This window comes from Physeter macrocephalus, chromosome 20 (assembly GCF_002837175.3).
Source record: "Physeter macrocephalus isolate SW-GA chromosome 20, ASM283717v5, whole genome shotgun sequence".
Taxonomy (NCBI): Eukaryota; Metazoa; Chordata; class Mammalia; order Artiodactyla; family Physeteridae; genus Physeter; species Physeter macrocephalus.
In genome coordinates, this window is record NC_041233.1 from 73,177,910 (window position 1) to 73,192,258 (window position 14,349).

Consider the following 14,349-nt stretch of genomic DNA (forward strand, 5'->3'; position numbering starts at 1 on the left):
GTGGTAAGTTGGCAGCTGTGCCTGTCCTGGGGCTTCTATGGCTTAGGGACCAGAAGGCAGGGTGGTGGCCCAGGCTGGTACAGATTGAGTAGCCTTAAGCAAGTCATTGCCCTTCTCTGGGCCTCAGTTTTCTCTCATTTAAAATAATTAGGTGGCCTAAGTGATTTCTTGGCCCTTTCCAGCTCTCGGGTTTATTTGTTCACCATCAGGGCCTTGGGCTGAGTGTGAATAAGGCGGGCATACTTCTGAGCTCATGGAGCTTATACTCTGATGGGGGTGGACAGACAAGCAAACAGATGATGATACTTTGGTGGGAGACATATTAGTTTCCTTTTGCTGCTGCAACAAATCATCACCAACATAGTGGCTCAAAACAGTACAAACTTATCTTACCGTTCTGGAGGTCAGAAGTCTGAAATGGGTCTCACTGGGCTAAAATCAAGGTGTCAGCAGGACTGCGTTCTTTTCCAGAGGCTCTAGGGGAGAATCTGTTTCCTTGCCTTTTCCAGTTTCTCGAGCCTGCCTGCATTCCTTTGGCTGTGGCCCCCTTCCTTCTTCAAAGGATTTTTTCTTCTGCTTCCCTCTTCTACTTTTCAGGATGCTTGTGATAACATTGGGCCCACCTGGATGATCCAGGGTACTCTCCCTATTGTAATGCTCTCTAATTAGCAATCTTAATTCCACCTGGAACGTTAATTCCTTTTTGCCATGGAAAATAACATAGTCTTCAGGGTCTGGGAATTAGGATGTGGGCATCTTTTGGGGCCATCATTCTGCTTCCCACAGGAAGAGTACAGAAGACTGTGGGACCCCTTGGCAAGGGGCATCCAACCAACACACAGGGGACCCATGTGTCATGGGTCCCAAGACCTTTGCATATCCAGAGGTCAGCTGGGCTGGTGAATTGAGGTTTCCTTTGCCATTTGGGACCTGACCCAATACAGGGGACTCTGTAGGGTGAGGAAGCCCTATGCAGTGTATGTGTGTGTCCCTCAGGCAGATGGAAGGTAATTGCCTAGGGTCTGAGTTGCAAGAAGGGATGGTGAACAAAGGAAGTAGTAATATGTGTGGGGTACTCTAAAACATAATAATGATGGCGATGATGTTATTTAATCTGTGGTTAAAGCAAACAAACAGCCAAGTACAACAAAAATACCAAGCAACAGCAGCGTGTACACCACGGGGGAGTGACTGGAGTAGAGTGCTCTAAAATCCTTGTATTGTTCAGGAGGAGGGAAAACATACTAACGCTAAGATTTTTAACTTATGGAAAATTTTAAGCATCACAAAAGTAAAGGTCATAGTGTAAAGAATCCTAACCCACTTTTCCCTTAATACAGGACGACTCTTATTTTATCTAGCCCCCCACACCTGTTTTTCACTCCAGCTCCCACACTGTGGATCATTTTGAAGCCGTGAACATTGATACTAACTTTGATAGGTTAAGTATGTATGTTAAAATATGTAGGGCACTGCTTGTAAAAAAAAAAAAAAAAAAGGAAAATAGAGGGTATAACTTCCAATATAATGGATGTAAAGAAGTGGAGTGAAGAAAAAATAAATATTACAAAAGAAAGCATGATTGAGGGAAAAGTCATGAAAACGGTAGAAGAAATTAGAAGCGCACAATAAGATGTTTGAAATAAACCCAAACATAAGATTACTTATTTTTTTATTTTGCATAACAAGTTTATTTGTAAAAGGCATACAGACAGTAAACAAAGTAAACATCCCATCAAGATGTTAACTTCTGCCAAGTGTTATCTGTCCTAGAATTGCTCCATTAAGTTCCAGTCTCTAGACACCTTAAATTCAATAATCGTCATCTTCATCAGAGTCCATTACTTTTCTTCTGCTGAATTTAACTGTTGTTTTCTTTTCTGTTTGTTGGCTTACCTTTTCGAGGATTTCTATTAAACCTTGCTCTGATACCATCCCACTTAGTTGTCCATACCGTGCCATCTGTATAAGGTAATTCTCTACTGCTTTAGTTTTCTCAGGCTTGACAAGTGCTAAGTTACTTAATCGGGCCCGGGCTGACTGATCCAGAACTTGGGCTAAGATACTGTTCCTCATTTCTGCTTCCCTTTGCTTTGCCTCCTGTTGTACTACATCGCCAGGCTCCTGGCACACAGCAGACCCTTGGGTCGGAACAATTAAATTCTAGAAAACATTCGGCGGGAACGCTAGTCGAAGCAGGCTAGATCCACGAGCTAAAGGCACCGAGAGACCCGAGGGGCTGAGAATTCTGTTTGGGACCAATGCCTGCCCGGACGAGAACCAGCCCCTGCAGATGAGGTCAGTGAGGGGATGAGACCAGACTGCCTAGCAGGGCTGCTGTGTATGGTTCTGCAGATTGTGCACTGTGCAAGGGCTTTGCATCTAAGGGGGTGTCTTGTACTTCATAGACTTGGTAATACATGTATGAGTGAATCTCTGATAGTTTTCTGGCAAATCGGGAGTAAAGTGTCTTTTTCTAATGGAATGGTATATTAGGACAGTATTCTGACAGATGGAAAAAGATGTCTTGTGGAAGAAGTACCTTTTCCTAATTTGCCCAAAGCTTTGACTCTGGCCAGAAGAGTGAAATGCTAAGATTTTTTTTTTGTTTCTTAACATCTTTATTGGAGTATAATTGCCTTACAATGTTGTGTTAGCTTCTGCTGTATAATAAGATTCTTGAAAGCAGGCCTTCAGTTTGCCATTAACTACGTGCCCATGGGCCTTTCTAAAGCTTCAGGTGAAAGTGTCTTTCTAATTGAGCTGATGAGGCGGGTGCTGGGCACAGTTCTGCCCTAGTAGTTACTGGTGGACCAGGGGCTCCATCGGGATTAACATTTTTAAGATTGCTCAAGTCATTTTAGACATCTTCTCTCGGTCTTACCTGACTTTCCCAGCTGTCCCGAGTTCCCTAGGGTTTCTTGGGTCCTGACAGTGCCTGCCCATGGTGGTAAGTTGGCAGCTGTGCCTGTCCTGGGGCTTCTATGGCTTAGGGACAAGAAGGCAGGGTGGTGGCCCAGGCTGGTACAGATTGAGTAGCCTTAAGCAAGTCATTGCCCTTCTCTGGGCCTCAGTTTTCTCTCATTTAAAATAATTAGGTGGCCTAAGTGATTTCTTGGCCCTTTCCTGCTCTCGGGTTTATTTGTTCACCATCAGGGCCTTGGGCTGAGTGTGAATAAGGCGGGCATACTTCTGAGCTCATGGAGCTTATACTCTGATGGGGGTGGACAGACAAGCAAACAGATGATGATACTTTGGTGGGAGACATATTAGTTTCCTTTTGCTGCTGCAACAAATCATCACCAACATAGTGGCTCAAAACGGTACAAACTTATCTTACCGTTCTGGAGGTCAGAAGTCTGAAATGGGTCTCACTGGGCTAAAATCAAGGTGTCAGCAGGACTGCGTTCTTTTCCAGAGGCTCTAGGGGAGAATCTGTTTCCTTGCCTTTTCCAGTTTCTCGAGCCTGCCTGCATTCCTTTGGCTGTGGCCCCCTTCCTTCTTCAAAGGATTTTTTCTTCTGCTTCCCTCTTCTACTTTTCAGGATGCTTGTGATAACATTGGGCCCACCTGGATGATCCAGGGTACTCTCCCTATTGTAATGCTCTCTAATTAGCAATCTTAATTCCACCTGGAACATTAATTCCTTTTTGCCATGGAAAATAACACTCTTCAGGGTCTGGGAATTAGGATGTGGGCATCTTTTGGGGCCATCATTCTGCTTCCCACAGGAAGAGTACAGAAGACTGTGGGACCCCTTGGCAAGGGGCATCCAACCAACACACAGGGGACCCATGTGTCATGGGTCCCAAGACCTTTGCATATCCAGAGGTCAGCTGGGCTGGTGAATTGAGGTTTCCTTTGCCATTTGGGACCTGACCCAATACAGGGGACTCTGTAGGGTGAGGAAGCCCTATGCAGTGTATGTGTGTGTCCCTCAGGCAGATGGAAGGTAATTGCCTAGGGTCTGAGTTGCAAGAAGGGATGGTGAACAAAGGAAGTAGTAATATGTGTGGGGTACTCTAAAACATAATAATGATGGCGATGATGTTATTTAATCTGTGGTTAAAGCAAACAAACAGCCAAGTACAACAAAAATACCAAGCAACAGCAGCGTGTACACCACGGGGGAGTGACTGGAGTAGAGTGCTCTAAAATCCTTGTATTGTTCAGGAGGAGGGAAAACATACTAACGCTAAGATTTTTAACTTATGGAAAATTTTAAGCATCACAAAAGTAAAGGTCATAGTGTAAAGAATCCTAACCCACTTTTCCCTTAATACAGGACGACTCTTATTTTATCTAGCCCCCCACACCTGTTTTTCACTCCAGCTCCCACACTGTGGATCATTTTGAAGCCGTGAACATTGATACTAACTTTGATAGGTTAAGTATGTATGTTAAAATATGTAGGGCACTGCTTGTAAAAAAAAAAAAAAAAAAAAAGGAAAATAGAGGGTATAACTTCCAATATAATGGATGTAAAGAAGTGGAGTGAAGAAAAAATAAATATTACAAAAGAAAGCATGATTGAGGGAAAAGTCATGAAAACGGTAGAAGAAATTAGAAGCGCACAATAAGATGTTTGAAATAAACCCAAACATAAGATTACTTATTTTTTTATTTTGCATAACAAGTTTATTTGTAAAAGGCATACAGACAGTAAACAAAGTAAACATCCCATCAAGATGTTAACTTCTGCCAAGTGTTATCTGTCCTAGAATTGCTCCATTAAGTTCCAGTCTCTAGACACCTTAAATTCAATAATCGTCATCTTCATCAGAGTCCATTACTTTTCTTCTGCTGAATTTAACTGTTGTTTTCTTTTCTGTTTGTTGGCTTACCTTTTCGAGGATTTCTATTAAACCTTGCTCTGATACCGTCCCACTTAGTTGTCCATACCGTGCCATCTGTATAAGGTAATTCTCTACTGCTTTAGTTTTCTCAGGCTTGACAAGTGCTAAGTTACTTAATCGGGCCCGGGCTGACTGATCCAGAACTTGGGCTAAGATACTGTTCCTCATTTCTGCTTCCCTTTGCTTTGCCTCCTGTTGTACTACATCGCCAGGCTCCTGGCACACAGCAGACCCTTGGGTCGGAACAATTAAATTCTAGAAAACATTCGGCGGGAACGCTAGTCGAAGCAGGCTAGATCCACGAGCTAAAGGCACCGAGAGACCCGAGGGGCTGAGAATTCTGTTTGGGACCAATGCCTGCCCGGACGAGAACCAGCCCCTGCCCGGGAGAGGCCCGCGCCCGACCCGCCCGGGGCAGCACGTGGTCCGCTGGCCGCCCGAGACCCCGCGCGGCGGGGAGAGGGACCGAGCCTGCTCAGAAGCGACCAGGAGGCCGCTGCCGGCGGAAGCGGGGTCCTCGGCCGCCAAGATTACTTATAATAAATGTAAATGGACTAAAGAATGCTGTTAAAGTACAAAATTTCAGACTGGATTAAAAAAAAACAGTTATACATCCTCTATAAGAAAAACGTGTAAAACATAAGGAAGCAGAATGTTTAAAGGTAAAAGGATGAAAGAAGACGTGCCAGTAGACGCTAACAGAGGAAAGCTGACATAGGTATACCAGCAGCAGACGAAACAGGCTTTATGGCAAAAAGCTTTCCTAGAGATTAGAGTGGCTATGTAATGTAAAAGCCTCAGTGGCTTTTACCAGGCTTCCTGGCTTTTACCAGGAAGATACAACAGTTCTAAACTAGTATATACCTAATCGTTTCACCTCAAAGTATGTGAATGAAAAAACCGATAGAGCTGCAAGGAGAAACAGGCAAATCCACCATCTTCGTGGGAGATGTTACAACTCTCTTGTAGGTAAAACAGAAAAAACAATAAGGATATAGAATATCTGAATAACAACTAATAATTATATATAAATACTGCTTTAAGGGGAATTCCCAGGCAGTCCAGTGGTTAGGACTCCACGCTTTCAGTGCTGAGGACTGGGGTTCAGTCCCTGATTGGGGAACTAAGATCCCACAAGCCACGCAGCACGGCCAAAAAGAAAAGAATAAACAAGATTATAATCAAGGAAATGCAAATTACAGCCAAATGAGGTACACCACCAGACAGGCAAAATCAAACATTCTATCGATATCAAATGTTGACAAAAATGTGGTGGAACTGGAACTCTAAAGGGAGAGAAATTGCTACAATCTATTTAGAAAATAATTTGTTAATATCTAATAGCAAAGTTGAAGCCACACATAACCTATGATTGAGCACTCAGCCAGATATAAACGCTACCTACCAACTAAAGTAGATGTAATAGAAGAGACTGGCAAAACCCAATGGTTTTGCTACTTGGATGTGGAGAAACTGGAACTCTCATACACTCTGGTAGGACTGCAAAATGACACAACCACTTTGGAAAACAGTTTTATTGTTTTTTAAACAAGTTAAACATGGGGCTTCCCTGGTGGCACAGTGGTTAAGAATCCGCCTGCCAATGCAGGGGACACAGGTTCGAGCCCTGGTCCAGGAAGATCCCACATGCTGCGGAGCAACTAAGCCCGTGAGCCACAACTATTGAGCCTGCGCTCTAGACCCTGCGTGCCTAGAGCCCATGCTCCGCAACAAGAGAAGACACCGCAGTAGAAGCCTGTGAACCGCAACAAAGAGTAGCCCCCGCTCACCGCAACTAGAGAAAACCCACATGCAGCACCGAAGACCAAACACAGCCAAAAATAAATAAAAAATAAAATAAATTTATTTTTAAAAAAAGTTAAACATAAAGTTGCCATATGACCCAGCCATTCTACTCTTAGGTTATCTACCCAAGAGAAATGAAAACATAGGTCCACACAAAGACTTGTACACAAGTACTCTTAGCAGCATTATTCATATTAGCCCAAACCTGGAAATAATCCAAATATTCACCAAGTGATAAATGGATAAACAAGTATGGTGTGTCCATAGAATGAAATACTACTCAGCAATAAAAAGAACAAGCTACTGATACATGCAACAAGATGAACGAACCTCAGAAACTATGCTGGGGCTTCCCTGGTGGTGCAGTGGTTCAGAATCCGCCTGCCAGTGCAGGGGACATGGGTTCGAGCCCTGGTCCGGGAAGATCCCACAAGCCATGGAGCAACTAAGCCCGTGCGCCACAACTACTGAGCCCGAGTGCCACAACTACTGAAGCCCGTGCGCCTAGAGCCCTTGCTCTGCAACAAGAGAAGCCACCCGATGAGCAGCCCGCGCACCTCAACAAAGAGTAGCCCCCGCTCGCCGCAACTAGAGAAAGCCCGCACGCAGCAACAAAGACCCAACACGGCCAAAAATTTAAAAATAAATAAATAACTAAAATTTAAAAAATTATGCTAAGTGAAAGAAGACAGGCATGAAAGACTATATATTGTGCGATTCCACTTGTGTGAAACTTCTAGAAAAGGCAACACTTATAGAGACAGAAAGTTGTCAGCGGTTGCCTGGGGCTATGGGTGGGTGGATGAGTGGGTGGGATTGACCACAAATGGGTATGAGGGACCTTCTGGAGTGACGGAAGTCTTCTAAACCTGGATTGTGGTTATGGGTGCACAAATGTATATATTTATAGTCCACTACAATGGGTAAATTTTTTTTTTTTTTGTGGTACACGGACCTCTCACTGCTGTGGCCTCTCCCGTTGCGGAGCACAGGCTCCGGACGCACAGGCTCAGTGGCCATGGCTCACGGGCCCAGCCGCTCCGCAGCATGTAGGATCTTCCCGGACCGGGGCACGAACCCGTGTCCCCTGCATCGGCAGGCGGACTCTCAACCACTGTGCCACCAGGGAAGCCCTACAATGGGTAAATTTTATAGTAATATAAATTATAACCCAATAAAGTTGTTCAGAAATGTTCACTGAAGCCTTATTTCTAATCGCCCCAAATTGGAAACACATACAAGTGTTCATCACTGGTAGAATGAATAAATTGTGGTATGTTCATTCAATGGAACACATTGAGCAGTATTGGTGAGTTCATTATAGCTACATGAAAAAACGTGGTATCAGGAACATAATGTTGAAAGAAAAAATACAGTGGCAAAACAATACATAATGCTGTTTCAACTTAGATACAACTGAAAAGCATGCAAAACCGAACAAAATGTTTTCTAAAGGTACAAACATATATGGTCCTACCATAGAGAAGAACAGGGGAGTGACCACAGAATTTGAGACAGTCCTTCTGTGAGGGGTCTGGGCATGGCATGGGACTGGGGAGGGAAATCGAAAGTTGATGGCAAATTAGGCAGTTTATACATAGTTGATTCTTACTGTTATTCTTTGTATCTTACCTTTGTTTTTGAGATAGTCTTTTGACTCTACTCAACGATTTTTTTTGTTTGCAAAATGTTAATCGTTTGAAGTACTTGGTCCTTTAACTATTATTAGTAGACATTGCTGATGACACCCTTCAGAGCTGACCAGACACTGCAGCTGAGAATTACTGCTCCAGGCTCTAATCCATTGCCTGTTTTTTGTGTTTTTTTTTTCCATTTTTTTCCCATTGTCTCTTTGATGATTGGGCTTCTCCACACAGGCAGACACCAGTCACCACTTAGGGTGGGTTCGAAGAGTTTCCATCCTTCCTTCCTCTTCTTCTTCTTTTTTTTTTTTTTTTTTTAGGAGAAAAACAAGTTTAGTGGCACATGTGCCTCTTGTACACATGGAAGATACCCAGGCAAGCTGAGTGCCTCCTCCATCCTTCCTTCTGGTGGTGGCAGGGCATGCATAGGGAGGTAGAGCACAGGGAACCCCAGGCTGGGATCCTTACTTCTTTGTGAGGTTGAACGTGGTTTGGGGGCATGAGGAGGTCTGGGAAAACCGTCAGCATTCACTCTGATGCTAAGCACCGGGGAATCTCAGAGTGAAATGAGAGAAATTGAACATGGGTCTATTTGTGGAGAGGGGATGCTTCTTGGGTCCCTGCTGGACCACAGTAAGGATGCTTATAATCTAGTGTGTGTCACATTCGGGCTTGCTCTTGGCTATACTTGAATATTTCCTGGGATTGTTATTTGACTCTGTGTACACCTTTAAAAAGTTGCAGGGAACTTTGCCTTCATGGTCATAATGAAGTTATGCATTAAAGAGTTACATTTAGGACTTCCCTGGTGGCCTGCCAATGCAGGGGACACGGGTTTGAGCCCTGGTTCGGGAAGATTCCACATGCCACGGAGCAGCGAAGCCCATGTGCCGCAACTACTGAGCCCATGCCCCGCAACTACTGGGCCCATGCCCCGCAACTACTGAAGCCCACGAGCCTAGAGCCTGTGCTCCACAACAAGAGAAGTCACCGCAATGAGAAGCCTGTGCACCTCAATGAAAAGTAGACCCCACATCCTGCAACTAGAGAAAGCCCATGCGCAGCAACGAAGACTCAATGCAGCCACAAAAAAAAAAGAATCACATTTAAGAAATTAAATGACATGCACACACAACATAGAAGAAAATGCATGTAAACATTTACCCCATCTCTGAACTAGGAGGGTCTTTCTAAGCATTTAGGTGATAGACAAGATCCCAAAGAAAAAGCAATAGATCTGACAACATGAAAAAGAATGTATAAAACACTAATAACAGCAAATGCCAGAAGGCAACAACAAACAACTATTTATGGCAGATGTTTCCCCCAAACAAATACGTATGGCAAATATTTTCCAATATATATTTTCCAAAATATATTTGTGATATATATGAGAACACTATTTTTAATGTTCATATTGATATATATAAAATAAAACTGATTAGAAAATTATTAAAAAATAGAAATATAGGAAAAAAGAACATGAACAAATGATTCATAGTTGACATAAAAATGATTTGTAAATATATGAGAAAAAGGCTCAGTTCCACAGATAACCAAGGAAAGGCAAATTAAAACAGGAGACTATTTATATCAACTGATTTTTAAAAATCCTTCAGGTTTTCAAGAATTTGAAATGGATTCTTTCCTGTCCTTATCATTTTGGAGAGCCATTTGGCAGTACCTGTTAAGAGCCTCAAAATGTTCATACCCATTGGATTGATGATTTGGCTTCTAGGAATCTATTCTAAGGAAATAACCCAAGATGCAGTGGGAAATTCAAGCAAAAATGTTTATTGCAGGGTTGTTTGTAATAGTACAGAATGAAAAACAACTTAATGGCCAAATAAAAGGGAGCAGTTAAATAATGGTGCATTTGTGTGATGAACTATTATGAAGTCAATGAAAGTTGGGTTTTCTATTAATTTTTAATGATATAGGAGAATGCTCATGATGTAATTTGTAACCATAGTATAATTCCAGAATATTAACAGTGGTTCTCCCTGGGCTGTGGGGTCACGGAAGATTCCCTGCCCCTCCCTTTTTCTAGTGTAATGTCAAGAGCTATGCTTTGGAGTCAAACAGACCTTCCATCTCAAAGCCAGCACTTCACGTCTTTGACACTGAGTCTCCTGCCTCCCCTTCCACTGTTTTTTTTGTTTGTTTTTTTCTGTACGCGGGCCTCTCACCGTTGTGGCCTCTCCCGTTGCGGAGCACAGGCTCCGGACGCGCAGGCTCAGCGGCCGTGGCTCACGGGCCCAGCCGCCCCGCGGCACGTGGGATCTTCCCGGACCGGGGCACAAACCCGTGTCCCCCGCATCGGCAGGCGGACTCTCAACCACTGCGCCACCAGGGAAGCCCTCCCTTTCCACTTTTAAGGACCTTGTGATTACACTGGGCCTACCTGGATAATCCAGGCTACTCTCCCTATTTTAAGGTCAGCTGATCAGCAATCTTATGTCCATCTCCAGCTTTAATTCTCCTTTGCCACATATGGTACCATGTTCACAGGTCTTGGTGGCCATTATTCTGCTTACCACACTGGCTGTGTGACTTTGGGCACGTGATTCTCTCAAGCCTCAATTTCTTCATCTATAACAGGGTTTCTGAACTTCAGCACTATTGACGTTTTGGAATGGATGATTCTTTGTGGTGGGGGCCACCCTGGACATGGTAGGATGTTCAGCAGCATCCCTGGCTTCTGTCCATTAGATGCCGGTAGCGACCAACCCCTCCCTATAATGTGACAACCAAAAACCTCTCCAGACTTTGCCATATGTCTCTTGGGGGCAAAATCGCCCCTGGTTGAAAACTGATCTATAAAATGGGTAGAGGGCTTCCCTGGTGGCGCAGTGGTTAAGAATCCGCCTGCCAATGCAGGGGACACGGGTTTGCGCCCTGGTCCGGGAAGATCCCACACGCCGTGGAGCGACTAAGCCCGTGTGCCACAACTGCTGAGCCTGCGCTCTAGAGCCCACGAGCCACAACTACTGAAGCCCGTGCGCCTAGAGCCGGTGCTCCACAGCAAGAGAAGCCGCCACAATGAGAAGGCCACGCACCGCAGTGAAGAGTGGCCCCCGCTCTCCGCGACTAGAGAAGAGCCCACGCTCAGCAATGAAGACCCAACGCAGCCAAAAATAAAATAAATAGTAAAATAAATAAATTCAAAATAAAATAAAATGGGTATAGTTCTTACCTTGTGGTGTAGTTACGAGGATCAGACAAGATGGTATGTGCATAAGGTTTAGCAGAGTGACGTGCCTAGCGAGGTTCCCCACGACCCAAGAAGTGGTTTTCTATGTTTTACTTTTCTGAATGCACTTTACTGTTATGGTAATTAAAACAAAACTTATTAGAAAGAAACTCTTAGCAGTTGGGCAGTAGGCTTGAAAATTAAATACCCCTAGAGGCAAAGGTATCTTTTCAATGAAAACATTACACATAAATTTCAATTATTCAAATAGTGGGTACATGCCAATTATGAAAAATTCAAACAGTATACATGAGGCTAATATTTTCTTTCCTCTTCCCAGCCCCACCCTCTATCATTTTCTTCCCAGAGGTGACCCCTGCATATAACTGCCATGAGGACAGGGACTTCGTTTGTACTGTTCATCATTTTACCTCCAGTGAAGTAGTGCCAGGCACACAGTAGATATTCATTCAGTTCAGGCTTGTTGAATGAATGAATGAATGAGTTGAGTGTGTATTATTCCAGTGCTTTGAAAAAAATTGCTACATAAATCTTAGTGGTGGTTATTATTATATCCCAGTCCAACAGTTTATTAGCCATATGATGAAATTACCTAACCTTACAGAACCTTAATAATTACATTGGCCAAAAGGGGTTAGTACCACTGCTGCATGGGGTTGTTGTGAGATATCCCAGGTCTTTGGTCATGCATTTATAGGGACACATGTGCGCACACACACACACACACACACACACACACACACACACACACATACACACACACTCTTTTAAATTTAGTGTATCTGAGATCCTATGTATTTTTCTGCAATTTGCTTTTTTTTTTTAAATAAATTTATTTATTTATTTATTTTTGGCTGTGTTGGGACTTTGTTGCTGTGCACGGGCTTTCTCTAGTTGCGGCTAGCGGGGGCTACTCTTCGTTGCGGTGCACGAGATTCTTATTGTGGTGGCTTCCCTTGTTACGGAGCATGGGCTCTAGGTGCGTGGGCTTCATTAGTTGTTGCCTGGTGTCCTCTCTCTCTGTCTCTTCCCCCATGTGTCTTGGGAATCCTAAGCCAACATACAGGAAGTCTGGCTACTCTGAAGCTGCCATCCTGGAGAGACCACACATGGAGGCCAAACAAAGATAGAGAGAGGTGGCTGGGGGGCTCCAGCTGTTCCAGGCTCAGGTTTGAGTCCTCTAAGCTTTAACGCCAGATGTCTGGATGAGTCTTCGGATGATCCTAGCCCCCAGCCTTTGAGTTGTCCCAGATGACACCAAGTAGAATAGAGATCAGTTGTTCTTACTGAGCCCCACACAAAATGCAGACTTATGAGAAGAATACATGATGTTGTCTTAAGCACTAAGCTCTGGGATGGCTTGTTAAGCAGCATTATTTATAGGGTCTAGGTCTGTGGACTGGCTCAACTATGGGAATGAGTTGAAGGGCTGTGACTCTTTTGTGCTCATTCAAGGGAAACCTTTGCTCGCCTGATCTAGAACGTCTCTGTTTATACAAATCAAGTAGGTTGCAGGGTCCATCTCTTTCACCATCTCTAGGGTCACCATGATCTTTAGCCAATACCAAAGATCTCTGCTTGTCAGACCAGGAACACTTGGTTCTGTTGCTTATTACAGAAATCATGCCAACCTTGTCTCTGGCAATTAAATACCATCACTTGGCTTCTGCTTCTCTAGGATTTCATCTTCTCTATTGAACTGAGGAAACCCAGTTTGATGCCACTATCATTCCTGGTCTATAGAGAATATCCACTGTAGAGACCTTCAAAGATGCCATGCAGTCCCCACCAAAATACTTCTCCAAACCTTGGTGAAGGGAGTGTCCTCTGGGTCCTCCCAGGGAGCATAGTCCTCCTCCCAGGGGTGAGTGCGCAAGTCTTACACAGCAGGTCCACGCTGGTATTCCAACCTCCCAAGCCTTTGACACCTTCCTCTACAGTATCCCAAGGAAGTTTAGGCACCTCAACCTCATTCAACATACACATATTTGGGTCTAGGATTCAGTCAACCAAGCAAGTCGATAAAAAACTGAAGCCCTGTGCCTATGACAGTTTTCAGTGTAGAATCTGAATTTAAGTATATGGTAGAGGACTTTCGAAGTTGAGGTATTAATGTAAAATATGGTCCCTCTGGGACACTTTGTGGAAGCAAATATAAGACTTCTAATAGACATTCTTTCATAATTCAGGGTCCATGGGGACCACTGAAGATAAACTCAGAATCCAAAATCACAAATGACGTGAAGAATCATTCTGGGGAAGAGACAGCCTACAGGATTCATATTTTAAGAACCCGAGAAAATGTGAGCATACTAAAGAAAGAAAAAAAAATGAAAAGAAGCAATAAGGATAGAACAGAATATAATAATAAGAGAAAAAGAAGATTTGGAAAAGAGCTACATTGAACAAAACAGAAGTGAAAAGAAGCCATTGAAATAAAGATACTCAGTGGATAGGTTATTATCTCAAATGCAATAGAAAATGATAAAGAGAAGGAAAGAGAGGTTGGGAGACATGGAAGATAGAATGAGAAAGTCCAACATACATCTAATAGGCCTACCAGGATGTATAATGCGGGGAGAATAAGAGAGGTAATATTCACAGGGGTAACGGCTGAGCATTTTCTAGTATTGATGAAAGCTAGGAATCTTCATATTATGAGACTGACATGCTGCCTACTGCACTAAGGTAGGAATCCTGCCTAGGTTGGAATCTTCATGTTGAAAATGGACAAGGAGTCCTGTGAAGGTAAAACAAGGAACTCTACTCTTATATACAATGAGTAAAATTGTAGACAACCAGAACAAAGAGAAATCTTTAAAGTAACCAG